Source organism: Nomascus leucogenys, chromosome 18 (genome assembly GCF_006542625.1).
Source record: "Nomascus leucogenys isolate Asia chromosome 18, Asia_NLE_v1, whole genome shotgun sequence".
Classification (NCBI taxonomy): Eukaryota; Metazoa; Chordata; class Mammalia; order Primates; family Hylobatidae; genus Nomascus; species Nomascus leucogenys.
Window position 1 is genome coordinate 11,031,211 of NC_044398.1, and position 12,727 is coordinate 11,043,937.

Sequence of the window (12,727 nt, forward strand, 5' to 3'; positions counted from 1 at the left end):
AGAGAGAGCTAAGCAACGTAGAACATAGTTCCTTTCTTCTTCTACTTCTTCTTCTTTTTCTTTTTTTAATAGAGCATTGTTATTTTGAAGAACTACTTATACAAAACCTGTAATCCACTCAACACATTTTTAACATTGTCAATGTCCCTTTGATTCTCAATGACAAAACATGTCAGACGGTCCTCCACTCACTTCCTTTTATAGAGGCCATTAATATAGAAATACCTCCTCTTCTTCTATGAAATGATAAATGGCTGGCTGGAGATGTCTGAAACACTGCCAAATCTCCCCGTATGTATCATGTGTCACCAGCAATAATAAACAGTGACTAATCTTTGGTCATAAATTATATTTATGGCTTCCTCGTCATCAGTAGGTAAGTATTTTCTCGAACCAGGTTCAAGGCTCTAATATTTACGCTACGAACATGTGTGCTAGGAAAAGTGTGCCTAGGTTCAAAGGAAACTAATCCTCATTTGTTTTTTCATTTAATTGCTTGTGGAGCTTGTCATTTTCATCTGTATCTACCTCTTTTTGCCTCAGGATTTACCCAGGAGTGTTTTGATCATGATTCTAATTTATCCCAGTAAATTTACCATTTTAGTGATAACCGTGTCTTGCCCAATAGGAAAAATAATAAGGAAAGGAATATGGCTAAAATGCAAACTTACCTAGTTAAAGTTTATCAGTGGTCAAAAAGAAAATACAATGAAACCATGCCCTCCATCTCATAAATCCAGCTGTGGGTAAGGGGATCAAAGTTTTCCTAAACAAACTATAATAAAGGCAGAACACCAGAATATGCAATCACTATATTGCAGAATGGCAAATTAAGGCTCTGAGGGAAAAGAAATGAGGTGAATAAGGGTGCAATTTGACTTCAATTCAATTTAACCAATACCAGGCACTGGAGTACATGGTTGGGATACACCAGTGAAAGTCAACAACAATCATTGCCTGCCTGCAGCTTATGTTTTAGATGAGGGAGAAAGACTGTAACAATGAGTGAATTACATCATTTATCAGAAGTTGGCAAGTATCAAAGGGAGAAATAAATCAGAAAAGGGAACTAGGAAGTGTGGGAAGAGATTACATTTTTAGAAGGGTAGTTAGTGAAGATCTTATTGAGAAGGTGAGATTTGAACAAAAGACTTCACGGAAGTGAGAGAGCAGGTCATGGATGTGTGACTGAAGAAAAGTATCCCAGACAGAGGAAACAGCAAGTAAAAAGGTCATAAGGCAGAAACATACTATATGTTCTGGCAGGGTAGCTGGAGTAGAGTAGAATGGGAGAGGGAGGAACCGGAAGAAAGTGAGGTCAGGCAGGTCACTGCTGGCTGACTCTGTGTGAAACAGGGAGCCAATGGAGGATTCTGAGTCAAGGAGCAAAATTATATGATTTATACTTTATTGAAAAAAGACTGTAGGAGGCAAGGGTGGAAGCAAAATGATCAGTTAAATTCATTAAAATTAATAGTTCAACTCTCCTCTTTGCATTAGCTTAATGAATATGAGCAAGACATTAATGATAGGTGATAGTTTAAAATTAAATGCAAACATACTAGAGTTGTAACTACACAAAGCTAAAACTAGCTGGAAGAGAGAATTCAACACAAAAATCAATAAATGTCCACTGGACCAATTGGTAAGTTGAACACATTTTTGACTAAGGTTATGAATATACGATAAAAAATGATTAAACTTTGGGAACTTCAAGCATTGAATGCTAAGGAATAGATTAAAAATGTCCCTCCTTAACATTGTCTGGGTTGTGGAATTAAACAGTGTCTATTATGACATTGAGATGCTCTTCTCAGGTACCTTTCAGTCCTTTGCTTATTGAGAGTTTTAAGTTGGGGAAACATGAGCTAAGCAGAAGGCATACCACCAAGAAAATTGAAGGAACCCAGAGTTTGGATTAATTGTGAATGTTTTATTTTCAAACTTAGAACATACGAATGATGGGAACACACATAAAAAGTGGGGTCTTCTCTGGGGAATAAAGAAAAAGGAAAAATCTAAACATTGATGAAAGGTGAATTTAGAATTCAGCCTTCTACTCAACCTTCCTGGCAGTAGAAATGATTAGGTTATGAAACAGAGCTCTTTCCCATCTCTCCTGAGCTGTTTAAGTTTAGAACAAACTGGGGCTGAAAAAGTGTCAAATTTCACAGTAGGAATACCCATTCAAAGAGCCACTTCCCTCTCTGAAGTAGGTTACTACATTCACCTGGGGAAATTTGTAATGGTTTATAATTAAGTGGCTAATTAAAAAGTGGATTATCAACTATATTAAAGTATGCTAGAAAGATGTGTATATTATTCATTCTTTAATTTTGGAAATCTGCCATTTCCTTAAAAATATCCTTACTGGGAAATTCCATGTTTGATATGTAAGTTTTCTTTTTTCTTCAGAAATGAATTTTTTTGAAGTGAGTCTAAGATTTTTGTTTATTGAGGTAACAAATGTAATTTGAAGTTTCTCTGTCAGGAAAAAGTACTTAACATCATAGTTGTCATTCTTTACAGTGAGAAGAGAAGGCTATAATTAGAACTACAAGGCAATGCAAAGTCCCCAGAATTACTTTAGAGTCAAAATAATAAAGATGATGAAAATAATAACTGTTTTCATTTACTCACTTCTCATATATGCCAAATATTTTGTGTCTCAATTCTCTCAAGAGCCCTACGAGGTAAACTTATGCCCATTAAACAGATGAAGAAACTGAGTGCAGAGAAATTAGGTCAATTATCCAAGGTCACACAGCTTGAAGATTGTAAAGCTGAAATGCAAACTCTGACCTCAAAACTCTTGCATTAACCAAGATTTTTTTCCCCCTTTAAAATAGTTTAGCATCAAGTCAAAACTATTTTGATGCATTCAACTGGTTTTGAAATTGATAATATTCATGTATCATATAACCAATTAATCAAGATCTTATATTAATCAGACCATATTTCTGAGCCATTTGTCCAAATATTCGCTTATTTTATAAAGTAAAACATGATCATCAAGAGACTCCTGATGCATTACTAACAGCAGAAGTTAAAAAATTAACAGTCACTTGGTACTATAAGTTACTTTTTTTTTTTTTTTACACAGAGTTTCGCTCTTGTTGCCCAAGCTAGGGTGCTATGGTGCTAGCATAGCACCAAGCTCTTGTTGCCCAAGCTGGGGTGCTAGGGTGCGACCTCAGCTCACTGCAACCTCTGCCTCCTGGGTTCAAGTGATTCTCCAGCTTCAGCCTCCCAAGTAGCTAGGATTACACGTGTGCACCACCATGCCTGGCTAATTTTCTGTATTTTTAGTTGAAATGGGTTTGCACCATGTTAGCCAGGCTTGTCTCAAACTCCTGACCTCAGGTGATCCACTGGCCTCGGCCTCCCAAAGGGCTGGGATTACAGGCGTGAGCCACTGTGCCTGGCCTGTAAGTTACTTTTTATTTGTCTTTTTCTATTTCTTCCAATTTCTAAGAAGATTAAATGACTACTTTCTGAGAAATTAAATGGCGGCCCCTGAACTTCGCTATAATCATATCTATTTGCCTTCTAGACTAGTCAAGTATTAAGCGAGTCACTCTACTCCTAAAGGCACCTATATATTGGCCACTTCAAGTAGATAACTTAGCAGATAGGCATGACTAACTGTACTGGGATGGGCTTGCTGAACTGTTGATAGTACTCAGTACTGATACCATTTGGGTGATGTGGAGTTCCTTCTCGAATGACAACAGTAACAACATAATTATACTAATATTTTTGAGGGTGTATTGTGTATCAGGCATTGTGCTCATTGCATATATTACTTCACATTACTCCAGGGTTTCTCAACCTTGATACCACTGATTTTTTTGGCCAGATGACTCTGTTGTTGGGGGCCGTCCTGTGCATCTAGGGATATTAGCAAGCATCCCTGGCCTCCCTAGATACCAGTAGCACACTCAACCCCTCCAATCGTTATAGCCAAAACGATCTCCAGTCATTACCAAATGTCTCCTGGCGGGCAAAATTTCCTCCTATTGGGAACCTCTGTTTTACTTCCTCTACGACTCTAAGAGGCTGATACTGTTAGACTAATATTACTGATGAGGAAACTGTGGCTCCCAGAGACTTATGTAAAATGCCTAAGTTCCCACAGATAGTAAGTTACAGAGCTAGAATGCATGTAGACTGTCTCACTCTTGAACACAGTGACATTGAGGTTGAAATTCGCATGTGAATTTCATGTGCATTTCATTTGCCCTCTTTCCTCTTCTGCCCCTTCTTATGGTGGACATGGAGCAGTGGGAGGGAAAGGCGGTGCACATGACATAGGGCACAGAACTTTTATTGTTCCATGGTCTTTTAATCGACAGAGTAATTCCATTTTAACTGGAATTCTGGAAACTAATGAAAAAAATTTCAAGTGCTAGATGGTCTATTCTCAGTGTTCTTGAATCTGTCTGATTTAATTCTAACCAATTAGCATGTCATTATGGAGGAATATTATGTTGGGAATCAATATTAAGCTAAATACTAATATTTTATTCAGTATTAAAAATTTATACAAATGGTAATACAAGTGCTTTATCCCTACTTTCTCTAAATGAGAAGAAATGCTTCCTTAGGGCAATTCCAGTGAAAATGATATCTTCTTAGGAGACTATTGGTATTACACTTTACATAGATCATTGCTTAAATGAATCAATAACAATTAACTGAATGAAATTTGCTTATTATAAGACATATGAGTTTTTCAGGGTATCAAAAATTGTTTTTCTTCTTATAGTTATAGTGTAATCCCATGTTAAGATGAGAACAAAAGCACATTATTGTCCGATATTGTTCTATGTAAAAGAATAAAATAAGTGTCATGCTTGTCCTGATTTTAGGATATCATTTCTTTCTTTCTTTTTTCCTCTTGGATACTTTACTCTTTATTGATTCAGATATAATACTGGGCTGGAATTTTTGAATCTAAATGTATTCAGATTTTGCATTTTACATCTTTGCAAAGAGGAATACACCTAGATGCACTCTAATACACTAAACACTGAAATAGGTGAGCATGTAATAACCCCCTAAAGAAAGTTTAGTAAGGCATGATTTCAAAACTAGATTTCAAACCTGCTTTCCAAATTGTGCCCCTGGGTACCTTCCCCAATGTCTGGCCTTGCCTTGCTACACAGCATGGACCCTGCAGAGCTTCCCGGCCCCGCCCTCCTTCTGGCCAGTCCCTCTACTTCTTCTACCTCCTAATTTCAGTATCTTTTTCAAGCTTCCAAGGTAGGGTAGCAATGAAAGATTTCCATAGTTTGGATGTAATGAAGATGTTTACAATTTTTATCACTTACGTACTTTAATTCCCAACTTCTTGGTCAAACATTTGACAACTACCTGAAAACTATACCATTTAAAATCTCTCTAACTTTCTGAATTATTGTACTCTGTTCCTCAGTATTAAAATTAGAAAAGTTTTGCTCCATATTTTTGCTCCAATTGGGTAGGCAAGATCAACTGGTTAATATGCACGTACCTTGAAAAGCGTGCTTGTAATTCTAAAGGCATATTAGAAGTTAAAAACTGACATGCAAAATCAAAGGAAAAAAATCATTGAATAAATTAAGTTAACTGAAACATTAGAGATTGGAAGTCTGTTCAGCATAGTAATCACCATTACGAATAGGAAAATTTAAACTAAAAAAATAACATTTAATGGATTGACTTTTCTAAAATATTGATAGGATTTTATTAATAAGTGTTTTATGCATATGGGTATTCTGAATGTTCCTTTAAAAATGAAAGACTACAGCCTTAATGAGAGATATTATTACATGAACATATTTGAATCTGGCTTATGAAACATAGGGCTTGAGAATTTGAAATGTGTGCATAAAATGCAAATAGATTTAATTAACTGAAAACCCATAAGACAGAACTTCTTCAAATAAGCAATTACTTTGGGGACTAATAGTGTAAATAGGATCCTGGTTCATTAGCACAAATACCCATATGAGAGAAGGATCAGCAAATTTTATTCTTTATTTATGCACACATGGTAATATCTCATTAATTTGGGACTTCAATAAATTTAAAATCTTTTGATAATTTGTTCATGAGCTGGGTGGATGTTTACTTTTGCTTTGTAAATACTTTATTTATAGGTGAATAATATATGGCGTTTTAAACATTTATTTTCAGTCTTATGTACACTTTTTAGACACAGAATAAACAATTTTCAAGGAACCTCAGGCACTTTACAAGTTCCTACATACATCCAATCTATATGCTAATAACAAAATGTTCATATGATTTATTATAACAGGTCTCCTTAAGGACTTCTACTTTATTATGATTTGTTGAAGTTACTATATGTAGTTAAAGGTAATAAAAGCCACATTTGTTTAAGAGTTATCTATAATTCAGCTTTCCCACAAATTCAGATATGCCCACCATCTTAATTCTTTGGAATAAATGAAATTTTACAATATTTGCAGCTACACACAGAGAGTTTTTCTTTTAAATATGCATTAGAACATATAAACATATGAAGAAAAATAAAATACAATGAAGAGTGAAAATAACAAATAATATTATGGGTGGACAAAGGAGAGTAAACTGTCCATTTCAAATAATTCTACGTTTTTTAGGCACAATACTCTGGGGAAAAAACTCAATAATGTGGACCTTTTTTCAAAAGCTGATTTTACTCACTTGGGATGACTCTAGTTCTAATAAGATTTTCTAATTAAAGACATTCAGTGCCCAGGCCAAAAAGGGCGGATGCTCCAAGCTAAGGCATCTGGGAAAAAGAGAAATGCCACGCACAGCAATCTGGTCATTTCTAAATCTTCCTTGTATATGGCCATGACTTTTCAGAGTCCACATGTCAATTTCCTGGACAAAATGCTACGCACTGAAGAATTTTAACTGTGTATAAAGTGCGTAGAAGAGTTATATTATTTTAGTAATCAAAACTCATATGTAGGTCCAAATGACTCAAATTCTAAACCAGATAAAACATATTCAACTAGAATTTATAAAACCCATAATTGAACTAAAAAATGAAATATTTCTATTTTTTGTGAAACATAATGAAGACAATCTAGATATTTTTCATAAGTTATGCCATCTTTACACAAGATGCTTTTCCATTTCTTTGTTAAATATTGTAAGAAAGGGGTAAGCCATTTCTGTTACCTAAATTAGTAGTTACTCACCATATGAAGGGGGAAAATAAACTTCAATTCCATTTTCATAACTTAGTCAAGAATGCTTGATGAAGAGGCCTCTTTCATGTGCTTCTTGATTATTATAAAACCTAGGAAAGAGATATATACAACCATGGAATGTTTCACTATCAAGAAGAAAACCACTCAAATAATATTAGTTTCATGTCAGTGATTATTTCTCATGAGAATGAGAAGTATGCCAGCCAACTACATGCCATTTACAAATCTCCTAGCTGCTTACAAAAGTTAGAGCAAAGAAGGCTGAAATGACTACTGCCTTTGAAGACAGAATATCTGGGTTCAAATTGCACTCATGGTTTTCATCTGAGTGAACTTTTAAGTCCTTAACTTCGTGGTGATGCTGCCCTCATCTTCCAGGTGGAAGTAATAATACCAGTTACTCAGTGGGACTGTTTTGATAGTCAAATGAGATAATGTTTGGAAAGGAATTTAGTTAACAGTAAAATTATTTATTTATGCCATGACTTTCTTTTTACCTTGAGGATTTGAGGTGCTTTCCAAGAAATTAATGAAATATAAATAAAAGATATATATATTATATATATAGGCCATATATACTGGTCAACACAGTTGAAGTGATTAAAGTTATAATTTGGATTTGAATTTCTTGGTAATTTAGGTGAAAGGAAAACAAAGTCCTATTCTTAGGAGAAACCCTGTAAGTCCTATTCTTAGGAGAAAACATACCACTTCCTCTAAAGAAACCAAATATTTTATCCTCCTAATAAAAAATTCATTGAGAAATTTTTCATGTAAAACCTGAAATAGAGGCATTGAGATAAAATGGACTATTTTATGAGTATGACTGACTACCTAATATAAAAACTTAACAGTACTTTTGCTTGGAGGTAGTTATTATTGCTGTAAAAACTGTATTATTCCTAGAAACAAACCTGAAGCTTGAATCAGGAAAACCTTAAATACAAAACCAATAACTCCCAATTAGCAAATCATCCAGCTCTCCTCCCTTTCTGTGCCTAACAAAGACACAAGCAGCTTCTTTACTTAGTCATTTTCTCAACAGTAAGGAGGAGTTTCTGAAGGAAATTGTTGATTGCCAGTGGCTCCAGGCCAGTTGCTGCTCATTAATGAGTAAGGGCAGAGCTGCAAAAATGAAGTGTGGACCCAGATGTGAGATAAAACGGACAGCTGCACAGCCCATTTCGTGGGGCCATGCCACAGGGAAAGGAAGATAAAGAGAAAAGGCACAACCTAGTGATTATATCAGTGAAACAAATCACAGCATGAGGCCTCTTCCTTGAAATCCACATCTTTTTCTTGACTTCCCTGAAACCTCAATTCCCATCTCAAGAAACTCCCCTGAATTTTCTTCTTCTGGCTTCTCTTCTTCTGCCTTCCCTTAAATATGGGCCTTCCACAAGGTTCTCCACTTGGCAGCAACTTCATTCACATCTAGATCTTAAATTACATCTTTTTGGATGCTTTTGTGAACTAGATCTTCATCCCCATCCTCTCCTGAATTTGCCTTTTTTCCCTGTTCCTTAAAATCAATGGCACTGCCACTCTCCCTGGTTTGACACTTGGCATCATCTTCATTCTCTTACTCCCCAAAACACACATATCCAATGATTAGATTATGGCCACCTTGCATACAAAAAGCTCTATTTCCCATTGACATATCCAAGGTCACCGTCATAGTTCAGAAACTCACCCACCATCCTCCATCTCCCATGTAGGCAATGACCTCTCATCTAATGTATTCCTGCTTCCAATCTCCCATCATTTCCCAGGTTTCCGGGTGCTTCTAGTCTTTTTCTTAAACCTCATGCCTCTCCCCTTGCTTGAAAACTTCGAACAGCTCTTCAACAGACCTCAACAGGATAAACTTTTCAAGCACAGCTTTCCAAGATCTGAGATCAGTACGTTTTATCACTTTCCACATAACCTCTCTAGACATTCTAAACCATCTCCCCTCACTATCAAATGCTCCCCACCCCCAACCCCTGCCAAAAGTTGCTTCCTGCCTCTGAGACCTTGGTTAGTAGCTTTCTGCTGTCTGAAATGCTCATCTTTTTTTTTTTTTTGTGACGGAGTCTCACTCTGTCCCCCAGGCTGGAGTGCAGTCGCGTGATCTCGGCTCACTGCAAGCTCTGCCTCCCAAGTTCATGCCATTCTCCTGCCTCAGCCTCCCGAGTAGCTGGGACTACAGGCGCCCACCACCATGCCCGGCTAATTTTTTTTGTATTTTTATTAGAGACGGGATTTCACTGTGTTAGCCAGGATAGTCTCGACCTCCTGACCTCGTGATCCTCCTGCCTTGACCTCCCAAAGTGCTGGGATTGCAGGCGTGAGCCACCATGCCCAGCCTGAAATACTCGACTTTTAACGCACAGTTGTATTTATTTCAAAGAACTAAGATTTTATTTTTTAAAAAATATAATTTCAACTTTAATTTTATATTCAAGGGATATATGTGCAGGTTTGTTACATAGATATAATGTGTGATGCTGAGGTTTGGGGTACAAATCATCCTGTTACCCAGGTAGTAAGCATAGTACCCAATAGGTAGTTGTTCAGCCCTTGCCCCTCCCTCCCTCCCTATCTAGTAGTCCCCAGTGTCTGTTGTTCCCATCTTTATGTCCATGTGTACCCAACATTTAGCTCCCACTCATAAGTGAGAATCTACCGTATTTGGTTTACCATTTCTGTGATAATTCACTTAGGATGATGGCCTCCAGCTGCATTCACATTGCGGCAAGGGACATGATTTTGTTACTTTTATGGCTACGAAGTATTCCATGGTGTATGTACACCACATTTTCTTTATCCAATCCACCACTGATGGGCACCTAGGTTGATTCCATGTCTTTGCTATTGTGAATAGTGATGCAATGAACACACGAATTAACAGCAAGTTTAAATGCCACCTCCTTCAGGGGTCTTCCTGAATCCTTGGTTAAGAATTCATTGTACCCTCCTCTTCTACAAACCAAGGATCCTTAATTGTACCCTTCCTGTGAAAGTCGCATTTATAGTACTCTGGCTTTATTCTAGATAGCTATACAACCAGCAGTGCCTTTGCTATCAGGAAGTTTACAGTCTAGCTAGGGAAACCTTGCTTTATTCACATTTCTAACTTCCATGGGGTAATATTCAATGCTCTAAAAATTATAGGAGATTAAAGGATTTTTTTTCAGTCAAATAGCACTGTGAAAGGCTCTGAACATAGGGTTAAGGACACCATTTTAGAAAATATTTTATAATAATAAGTGACAACAGCAAGACTGTCTGATTTGAAAGACAAAAAGAATGAAAAGAGAAAATGAGAGAGGGAAAAAAGTAGAAGTTGATGTGCAATTTTTCTCTTAAAACACGAATTTGACTATTTTATAAAAATCAAGTAAGTATTTACATCTGAGAAAAAATGTTGCACTTGTTTTAAAGACATCAGATTACAAAATGCATTTGAGATTATCACATGAATTTATTTTATGGCATAAGTATATTTTATGGTAGATTTTCCATGAGGGATGGAATATGTCTTCCTGGTGCCTGTCCTCGTCCTAATGCCTAGTACATATAAGATAGGTTGATATTTGTTGAATGAATAAATGTTTACTCAGCCTTATCTCTCTCCAGTTGCCCCCTAATCTCTCACTTCCTCTTCATAGGCAAACTACTGCAAATAATCATAGACACTTATCTTTCTTCTCTTACCTCCCAGTGACAGCTCACAGCAGTGCAGTCTAACCTCTGCCTTATCACCTTGTTTCCTGTGCTGAGACAGTGACGTCCACTCTGCCCCTACTCTGGGTGGGGTACCAACTTTGGTGCTGAAGCAGAAGCAGGAAGGAAAACTGAGGCTGCAGCTCACGGAAGTCCCCAAACATGTGCTCTGTGATGCCCCAGGCTCCCTCCACCCCCCGCCCCGCTCCCCACACAGCAATGCAAGCAGGTGGGAGAAGCAAGCCAGCACTGCTTTGTGACATTTTTTTACCCTGGCTGTAGGAGCACCACTGATGGGAGAAACAGGTGGGGCTGTGCTCATACAATACTCTTGGTATTCAGGTTCAATCTTTTCTCTCCAATTCAGACCTCAGAATCTCAGACTTTTTTTTTTTTTTCTGAGACAGAGTCTCACTCTGTTGCCCAGGCTGGAGTGCAGTGATGCGATCTCAGCTCACTGTAAGCTCCGCCTCCGGGGTTCACGCCATTCTCCTGCCTCAGCCTCCCGAGTAGCTGGGACTACAGGCGCCTGCCACCACGCCCGGCTACTTTTTTGTATTTTTTAGTAGAGACGGGGTTTCACCGTGTTAGCCAGGATGGTCTCGGTCTCCTGACCTCGTGATCCGTCCGCCACGCCTCCCAACGTGCTGGGATTACAGGCGTCAGCCACTGCGCCCGGCCAACCTCAGACTGTTCTATACTCAAACTCCATCCTAGTTTCTCTCTCTTTCTAGTGGTCACCAATAGGCCAATGATTTTTTTTCTCTATCTTGTCTACTCCTCAAGAATCTTTCTGAGACAGATGTAAGACACGAACATGTAAAATACTCTCAAACAGGCAGGACGACAGACAGAACTAGTTACAACTGTATTTCCTGTACATATCACTTAGCAATTTCTCTTTATTTTAATTCAAAAGTAATTCTCCCCTGACCAGTACTCTCCATCCGTGCTCAATAAAACACACATTTCTCAGTCTTCTTTCAACTCAGCTGACCACTGCTACTTTCCTAGAACCCTTGCTCCTCTGCCCCCCATGACCCAGGAATCCCTGCGTTTCCTTCTGTTTCTTTTGCTATTCTTTCATCCTCTATGGGCTCATCTTTCACTACTGGGCCATTATGGGTTTGATTTCCTCCAGGCATTTTGGTCTCAGTGTTTTCTTCTATAACTTGCTTCATTATCTTTCTCTAAGCAATCTTATCTGCCTCCAGACCTATGAACGTCATGATGAGTCAGAAGTTTATATCTCTGACAAGCCCCACACCCATAATCCAATGTCTGTCTGCTGTCTCCCGTGATGTCTCAAGACATCTCAAACTCAACACATCCAACACTGAACTTAGCATCTGTTTTCAAACACATGTTCCTCCTCCATTGTTCCCTGACACTTCCTCATGGGGTGCACATAGATATCACAGAAGGTGGCCTTTCAATTTTACCTCCTACATATCTCTTGAATCCATTCACCTTTTGGAAGTCACTAACACCTCATCCTTCTCCTTTAGGCCAGGGTATCACTATCTCTCTATTGAAATATTTCACTGATCTGCATACTTTTCCCCCTTGCCAACCCATATTCCACATGGTAGCTAGAAATATATTTTCAAAATGTAAAACTGATGATGTAACTAACTACAGCACTCCCCACACCCCCACCAAAAAAACCAAAAACAAAAATCCTCAATCTTCTCACTGGTCCTGGGATAAAGGCATATTTCTTGATATGGCTAAAAAGCTCCCATGGTGATGGGCCTGATGACATCTCCAGACTTAAGCAGTTCACTCCTCTTCTGTATTCCAGACAG

The 12,727-nt window shown here is 37.9% G+C and overlaps 1 protein-coding gene across 1 annotated transcript in view; it reads right to left on the bottom strand.

Annotated features, from left to right (window-relative positions):
* RHOBTB1 (Rho related BTB domain containing 1) overlaps window positions 1-7,305 on the bottom strand; it is a 116,269-nt gene extending 108,964 nt beyond the window's left edge. Inside the window, exon 1 of the mRNA XM_030798502.1 lies at window positions 7,200-7,305. The gene's annotated coding sequence lies outside the window, so the exon portion shown is untranslated. The remainder of the gene's footprint in view (window positions 1-7,199) is intronic.
* Between the last annotated feature and the right edge of the window lie 5,422 nt (window positions 7,306-12,727).